A 9,582-nucleotide genomic window follows, 5' to 3' on the forward strand; every position below is an offset into this window, starting at 1 on the left:
TGGTTATGCTTTATTACTGCTTGCATCATTTAATTCATATTTATTGGTTTCCTTAAACTCACATATTGTAACAGTAATAGGAGCATAGAAATTAAACATTCTTTTATAAATCTTAACTCTGTGTTAGGAAATGTGTCGAATCCATTGATATTATCAAATAAATACTCATTAGATCCTCCAAAATAGGGGTTTTTCTTTCTCACAGAGAAGCTGAGTGAACTGTTGGGGTCAGAGTTTGGATTTAATACCATCCACTCTGCAAACCGTATTTCAAGACTGCATTGCCTCATTCAGCGACAACGGAATTTGGGGACACTTTGCAAAGCACACAGTTCACATGAGAGGAGAGCTAAGACTTACTATTCATACATAAGTTTGAATCTGCTTATTTATAAGGAGAGCACGAAGAATGAAATGCAGTTTTGTTTATGTGGTTGAGAGTGAGACGTTATTGAAGGATTAAGGGAATCTAAGGAGAGGGTTATAAAATAAAAGTTTAGAGAAGAGGATGGATTTTCTAAAGCAAAAATAAATTGATTAGAAGCAAAGTCAGTAAATCTTATGGCATTTCTGTGGTGGTAAGTAATGAAAAACAAAACTCAACACAAAAACAAAGCCAAGAAGCACAACAGGCCTGGGGAGAGACTGCTGGTCTGGTATAGCCTTGAGTCCTGTCTCTGCTTCCCTCTTTCAGGGGACCTTGTCTGCCTCTGCCTCAGACTCGGCAGCGCCCCCTGGAGATCATGGATGGACATGAGCAAGCTATTAGGCTGAAGCTGCTGCTCTATTACCCTGCTGTCTCGGCAGCGCCCCCTGGAGATCATGGATGGACGTGAGCAAGCTAAAGGCTGAAGCTGCTGCTCTATTACCCTGCTGTCTGGGCTGAAGATTTTATTTTTGCATTCTCTAATAACACTGTGCAGATTATGACATATAATCTAATGAGATTGTGCTATTGCTCAATATCCCATGAGGCTTCCAACGGCACATTTCCAGCATGTACTCTCAGAACAGGATCACAGTAGATTTAATCAGCAGATCAAAGTCACCTTTGCTTTTTTTTCTTGTCTTTTTAGGGCTGCACCCATGGCATAAGGACGTTCACAGGCTAGGAGTCAAATCGGAGCTGTAGCTGCCGGCCATGCAGGATCTGAGCCGTCTGTGGCCAACACCACCGCTCACAGCAATGCCAGATCTTTAAGCCACTGAATGAGCCAGGGATTGAACCTTCATCCTCATGGATACTAGTCAGACTCATTCCTTATCGCTGAGCCACAAAGGTACCTCCCACATTTGCTTTTGAGGAAGGATGGAGTATTATACCTCCCATTTTTCTTAAAGTAGCCGAAGTTCTCTCTAGCTTCACCTCTGTCCCTTTACTATGCAGATGACTGCTACTATGAGAGAAGTTCAGGGAATAGCTATGATTAAAAATCAATGTGTGCTGCCATTTATTTTTTTGACAGGAAGGGAGTAAATGACTTTAAATTTTGAAAGATCCTTCAAGATCAAATTGGAATTTGGTCTTCAGAAAAAGTTGATATTCCAATTTGAGAGTGAATACCTGCAATGGAATAACTTTAGATGCCAGCTGGTTGAACTTCATTTTTGTAGATGAAAAGTTTAAATGCTTTTCCTAAGGCACAATGTTAGTTATGAGTACAGCTGAAACTCAAGCTCAGATCACCTCATCTCCAAACCAGCTTTCTATCTCATATGACATTAAAAAAGAAGAGAAAAAAAAAGATCAAGAAAACCACTTACAACAAGATATATATTCCATATATATATATATATATATAAATATATACATATATATTCTTTCCATTTGGCTGGAAGTAAATAGCTTCTTAAATTTTTACAAGAATTTTTAGAGGCCTATGTTGGTTAAACACCAACATTTTCCACTCTTCTTGAAAGCCATTTAGAGGTTTGGCTGGCGGAAATGATTGGCAATTTTAAGATCAAGGAGACATTTCTGTAAGAAAGTCATATTTCTGTGACCCCATCCAGCATTCTGCTGAGAAATCTGTTCTATCATGGTTATTATTTTCCTTCAATGACTATGGAAATCAGCTCCAAAAAGTTAAGTAAAAAGATGCTAGAACCTCATAGGATAGAAAGGTACTAGGGCCAAACTAATTGCTTCAGTGTCCTACTTCAGAAGCCATGCGCCAGCATAACAGACCACCACCACAGTGCATTAAGGGCAAGACTGTGATGACGGAGAAATAGGGCAGAGCAGAGTCTCATCCTGTTACTCATTTTGTGCCCTAGGCATTTAACCCTTTCCAAAATAGATCTGCCTTTATGATTCTGTTGGGTGCTGTGGTAGTGCTCCTAATTAGTGAGCAAAGCGAGGGGAAAAGACGTGTTTTCACTTGCCATTTAATTTATGATGGCTTGTTCTTGCACAAGGGCTATGGATGTATATAAATTAAAGAACCATGCTATCTACAGCTGAATTCTTTGGTTCCTAATCACATTTGGGAGGAAGACAGAGTTTTCTGAAATTCTTTTAGTGGAAGAAGACAAGGCCTGGACCCATTGAGACTGGTAAGATTAGTTTTCTAAGTCCTTTGACTCTGTAAAATGAGGACACGAGGCTAGCTATCTTGCAGATATTTTCCAGTACACAAGCCACAAAATTTACAACCTACATATATCGCTATTTCCTCTCTTCTTGGTGATGAAATGGATAGATCTCGAAAATTTACGAGAGAAGGGAAGAACTACTTACACACACACATTTTCTTTTCTCTGTCCCTTTGTCTCCCTCTTTCTGTCTCTCTCTCTCTCTCTCACACACACACACACACACTCACATTCACACACATTTGCCATTAACAGAGGTGAGACTAAGATATCTGACTCCAAAATCTATGGCTCATATACCAGAGGATCGATAGTTCTGGAAACTAAGTTGGAATAATAAGAGCCCAAGTCACATCACCTTTATTCTCAAGTCTGTATTTTATTGCACTTTCTTGGCAAGTATTAACTACATTCTTTGTCTCTGTCTTTCTCTCTCTCTTTTATTTACTTCTTTCCGAAGGCATTTGAGATGTTTTCTTAGTCCATCTCTCTGATTCCAAAAGAGGATAAACATACAAGATGAATCCCATCTGTATTTTCTATCATCTTCCTTTGTTCTCTTAAAAGTAGATTTTGGAGAAGTAACTTGATAAAGTGGGAAGGACATAGATTTTAGTTTATTAGTTTCTTGGTTTGTAATTTGAGAATGATGAGACATCTCCTGGGATTATTATTAGTTACATAGCCCACTTGAAGCTTTAGTTCCACGAAACCAACATATACTTCATCAAAAAGGATATTCTCCTCACGATGTTGATGAAATGTGGGATGGAGGAGACTTGGAGAAAGAGGAGATGATTGCCAGCCTATGTATTCAGAACATCAGTTTTTCTTTCCAGTAGATATTGATCTTAGCAGAGAGGAGATTCTTTGAAGGGAGATAAGGGTACCCTACCCTCTTGGAAGGTCTTACTATGAGCCATCTGAACTCTCCTGTCAACTAATACAACTATGACTGAAGAACTCCATGCCATGTAAAGGCACGTCCAAGTGGCATCAGCAATTCTATTTTCACACACCATTTAATATCTCTCTGCTAATACCAAATTCTGGTTACCACCAAGTCCCAACTGGCAAAAGAGCTTCTGAGAAATTATGCAGTTTAAGAAGTAGTATGATGAATTGCCACCAGAGATATTCATTGCCTTATTTCTTCTTACACTGGTCTAATCATTTCTTTATTCATCCAACATTTTTTATTACACTGAACCAGGCACAGTGGAAAAATGTAACAGATAATACCAACAATGACAACCAGCATTCATTGGTGTTTTCCATGCCAGGGGTTTTATAAAATATAAAATATTTTAAATATTTTATATTTAAAATGTCTTTTTTTATGTATTGATCATAACCAGACTATGGAAGAGATACTGTAATTATTGCCCCATTTTAAAAGTGAAGAACCTAAGTCCTAAAGCTTATAAGCGATGGAGTGGGATTTGAGGTTTAAAACATAACAGCAACTCTGCTTCCCCAAAGATTCATGCTCTAGGAGGAATGATACACTTAATAATGAAATAAACATTTGGAAAATGAACTATATAACAGCGCTTATTATTACATGGCAACACTATCCCTTCTGTAGGAGCAATTAACTCTGACTAGATGCATTAAAGCAAGGTATCCGATCTGAGTTGCATCTTGAAGGATGATTAAAAAAAAAAAACAAAAAACACCCCTTATACAAAGAAAGTGAGGCAACCTGACTAAAGGCATGGGTATGTAAGAGCCTTGTGGCAGAAACAGGAAAATGCAAGTAATTCGGTATTGTTGAATTGTAAGCAGATATTCAGAATTATGCCAACCATTAAGGGTTTTGAGTTGTAGACGTTTAGATTTTTATTCTCTAGGCAAAGGATAAGAGCTTTGGGTTTTTATAACCAGAGAACTGACATGATGCAATTTAAAATGGATTAGGAGGAAAGAGGATGAGGACAGGGGAATCTCTTAGTAGGACTTTGCGTTAATCTTGATAAGAGAAAATTAGGAACAGATTGGTAGTTATTGAATTAAAAATAGAGAGGAGGGGGCAAATTTAGCTGACCTTTAAGAGTTAAGTTTCCTAACTTGGTTAGTGGGAGGAGAGATTGAAGCTGAATTGAAGAAAAAAGCATAGTCAGGAGGATAAGAAGAAAGTCTTGGTCCTATTTGATTTTGGATTCTAGTTGCTGAGGCTCAGCAAGTACCCCTGCCTCTGTGGCTTGGTTACATCAATTCCTTTTTTGTTCTAAGCTAGTTCACATTGGGTTTTGGCATTTGCAGCAAAAAGATTTTTGACTAATAAACCCAGGAACCACAAACATTTAAGTTTTAGGAAGTAGAAGAGGCAATCCAATATAAGATCTGACCTCACGGATGTGGATCATTGAAACTGAATATTCTGCTGAACAGATCATTCCACTTTCAAGGCATGAAAACATTATGCTCTTAGGCATCTCCTCATATCACATAGGACTGGAGGTGCTGATCCTTAATCAAAGCTTGTTTCTTTGCATGGAAGACATGTGGCGAACAGAGAGCTTCCAGAAGACTGTCTCTTCAATTCACTACCATAAATTGAGGTGCAATGATTGATGCTGTAATGAACTAGATTAAAAGGTGGGCAAAATTTGTGAAATATTGAATGAGTTGAGATCATTTAGCATGGAGAAAGGAAGGCTAGAGCACAAAATTGCTGTCTTGAATTATTTGAAATGTTCTGAAATGGAGTTCTATGACAAATGTTTCTTTCTCTCCACTGAGGCCAGAGCAAGAGGAAATGGATTCAGGTTGAAGCCGGATCTATTTAGGTGAATTATATTAGAGAGCTTCCTGACCTTGAAGGCTATTTGGCATAGGAATGGATTGCTAAGCCAGGTCAAGGAATCTCTTTCTCCAGAGAGAGAATCAGAAGGATGAAGGGGATTTGGGAAGTCATTTAGGCAAACGAAAATTGATCTTTTTTTTAAAGACCAAGCTCCCTGAGGAAGAAGTGCCATGCCTTCATACAGGGCCTAACAATCTTCACTCAGCTATGTTAAACTTGCCTTTGCAGCTTCAAACCATTTTCTCATTTTTTTTCTTCCTAGTTGAGGTAGAGAATAGTCAGGATCTTTAAAACTTTTGGTTACTCTAAAGGTCAATATTAAATCACCATTCACATCCTCTTTGCAGGCTAAATAATCCCTTTTCTGTAGCCTTTTCTCATAAACATTACTTCCTAATCCTTTAATTGTCTTTGTGGTTCTCCTGTGAAAAATTTCCAAGATTTCATTTCTGTCTGTAGTTTGGAGCCTCAAACCGGATACAATAATCTAGTAGGAAATTTAAATGCTGAATATAGTAGACCAGTTGTTTCTGAGTTGTTGCCTTTACTCCTGTTCATGTGGTTCGATGTACATTTTTTTTCCCCGTATTTTTAAATCAGTCATACCTTGCATTCAGCTTGCTTACATTGAGCTTGCTACATTTGTTTTGTACTTTTATTTAATTTTTTTCCCCCAGTGTCTAATGTAATTCCTGGCATACTAAAGTACCCAAATAACAGTATGTCAAATGAATTAATGTTCTAGTGAATATATTTCAGATACCTAGTTGTCAGTTATTGCAAGGATTCAATTAGATAATTAATGATATAGTTCTTTATCACCTGATGCATGCTTCTCTTTCACTGGAAAATTTGTATGCCTGTAATTTGAATATATTCCTTTAATGTTCTACCTTGTGGTTCATAATATTTTTGAAATCATTTTTTTCTGCAGTATGTACAGTCAAGGGCTACATTTTATAGTTTGTTTACTGTTGGTATTAATAGTTATGAATGCTAATGGCAAAAAATACAATTTTATGAAACAATGTAAAATAAATGTAAATATCTCCTTTTTCCCAGGGCTAGTCATTGCCTAGAAGTTTTCTGTTTTCTGCTCTGTTACACAAATAGTATCAAACTGCATATACTATTTATGATCTTTTTTTCACTTTTCCCCCATTTTTACACTACCTTAAAATACATGCAGAGTCTAATCACTTCTAATCCTCTTGTGCCATCATTCTATCCCAAGCCACGACCATCCCCTGTGAATTATTGCAATTGCCTTCTAATTTGCCTCTTTGCTTCTACTTTTGCATTGTGACCCCAGTTTACTCTCCTCACAGATCTTTTGACATAAGATGGGTCTTCTCATCTCTTGGTTTTGGCTCATGTCACTCAGTATTAAATACAAATTCTTAGAGTAAATAGTCCATGAGGCTCTCTGGGACAAAGTTCTCTGCTCTTCCTATGGGATTCTCTTACTATGGCTTATCATTTATGTCCCACATTCACTCAATCAGCCCAGCCTCCTTGCTATTCTGGAATATGCCAGGCAGAATCCCTTCAGATCTACACTCTGCCATTTCATTTTCCCCAAATACCCTTCCCTCTTTTTCTACCATTGCTTTCACATCCCTGCTCAGATGCACATTTTTAGAGAGGACTTGATTAATAGCACCATGTAGATGCCTGTGCAGATGTTAATCCTGCTCACATATATATATATATATATATATGTATATGTATATATATATATTTTTTTGCTTTTTTTTTTTTTAGGGCTGCACCTATGGCATATGGGGAGGGCCCAGACTAGGGGTCCGATTGGAGCCACAGCCATTGGCCTACACCACAGCCACTGCAATGCAGGATCTGAGCCACGACTTCGATCTATACCACAGGTCACAGCAGTGCCAGATACTTAACCCACTGAGCAAAGTCAGGGATCGAACCTGCAACCTCATGCTTCCTAGTCGGATTTGTTTCCACTGCGCCACGACGGGAACTCCCGTGCTCACGCATATTTTGAATCTTCCTCTTCATTTTGCATGGGGTGGTGATAGGAGTTTTGCTCCTTACAAAGCCTAGTAGTTAGAAAAATACCTGGAATATAGTAAGTGCTCAGTAATTATTTGATGATTTAGTAAATGATCATTACAACAATATAGTATGGTAATCATTCTATATCAGTAGGTATAAGCTCTACCTCATTTGGTTTTTAGTTATACAGATGTATCATAGATTGTATGAATATATACAAATTATTATGGCCTTAAGCTACTTCTATTTTTTATTTTTCTATTAAAATATCCTGCAATATAATTTTTATCTATTTCCACCATAGATTATATAACAATGCATATTCCACTATTCTATTGCAATAGTTTGAAATACTGTAATTTAAGGATAAATATTAAAAACAGATATTCAATATCAAAGTATATTTCCACTTTAAGTTAAAGTTCAATTTTTTTTGGTATACTGTTAAATTGCCTCATAAAGAGACTGTGACAAATTAGAAATATGAGTGTACGAGAGCGAAAGTAGGAAGCTTGAGAATAGTCCAGAGAAAGAAACATTTGTGATGCTTGCTGAACTTGTCAGAGGGACTTGATATTGGAAGTTGGGACTGAGCTGGGAAATTTGAGAAAAATGGGTGTGTGGTGTGTGTGTGTGTGTGTCGACATTGATTCTTTCCATGCGTATGGATGGGTCTGGCAATATGACCATTCTCTTGCTCGTTAAAGTTGTGTGTAGAATCTTGTTTTGTGTGTGATTTTGATCAGCACTTGTCAAATGTTGCTCTTTTAACATTATTTGCATGGATGCTGATGAGACTAGGCAAAAAGGTCACGCTGAGAAAGACCGAGCCTCTCGCAGTCATTCAGAAAGTAGGTTATTACCATTGTTGCATAAAATCCCGCAATGTATATATTCTGTACATCACCTCCAATTCAGAATATTGAACTGTTTTACTCATTCTGAGAAAGAACACCCTAAGAAGTAACACAGCAAACAGTAAGTGATTTGCCTAAACCCACACAGGAAAGCCACTGGTATACAGGAATAGAATCAAAAGTTCCTGATTCCCTTTCCTTCGCTGATGCCGCTAAATAATTTGTCAAAACACTTCAAAGTCTTTCTTTCAAAGCAAATGGAAAACTTTTCATGAAAGTCTGTGTTTCTAAAATTTGCCTTCTAAAGGAAGATTATTTTTAAAAGTGTTGCTAGAAAACAAACATTGCAGTTTTATGTAACTTATTGGAAACACCCTCTATTTAATGCCTTACCTTGGGGCAGGCAGGGGAAGAGCCTTCAAAAGGGACCTGTGGGTCTCTCTGGGACCATGCTGTCTCTGCCCACCTGTACAGTGCCAGGATATAGGAGGTACTGAAAACATGGTCACTTAATACATATGTGAGTGAAAGTAAAAAGAGGCATTTAAAAATAAAGTTAAGACGAAGAGAGAATAGGGAGTGACTGCTTAACCGGTTGGTACAAGATTTCCCTTTGGGCTGAGGAAAAGTTTTGGAACTGGATGCTGGTGATGTTGGCACAACATTGTGAATGTACTAAATGTCACTGAATTATATACTTTAAAATGATTACAATGGGAACTTTTATGTTGGGTGGATTCGTGTTTGACAGAAAATTTAAAAAATTTAAATTAAAAGATGCCTTGGAGTTCCCACTGTGGCTCAGTGGTAATAAACCTGACTAATATCCATGAGGATGCAGGTTTGATCTCGGGCCCTGCTCGATGGGTTAAGGATATGGTGTTGCACTGAGCTTCAGTGTAGGTCAGAGACACAGCTTGCTGGTGTAGGCCGGCAGCTATAGCTCCAATTCGACCTGTTAGCTGAAAAATCGTATCTGCGAATAGGAATGCCTTTTGAATATTAGCTATTATTTCAGGTAAATTTGCAAATGAAAATATTTTGAAAAAAATCAGAACGTGTATCTCTTTCCCACTCATAAAGCTTTATGAACACAGTTGGCTCTTCTCATCTGCAGAGTCCACATCCATGGTTTCAATCAATTGTAGAATGAAAATATCCGAAAAAAATTCCAGAAAGTTCTAAAAACCAAAAATTGAATTTGCCATGTGCTGGCAGCTATTTATATTGCAATTACCACTATTTGCATAGCATTTACCTTGCATTGGGTATTATAAGTAATCTAGAAATGATTTA

Source organism: Phacochoerus africanus, chromosome 6 (assembly GCF_016906955.1).
Source record: "Phacochoerus africanus isolate WHEZ1 chromosome 6, ROS_Pafr_v1, whole genome shotgun sequence".
In the NCBI taxonomy this organism is placed as follows: domain Eukaryota; kingdom Metazoa; phylum Chordata; class Mammalia; order Artiodactyla; family Suidae; genus Phacochoerus; species Phacochoerus africanus.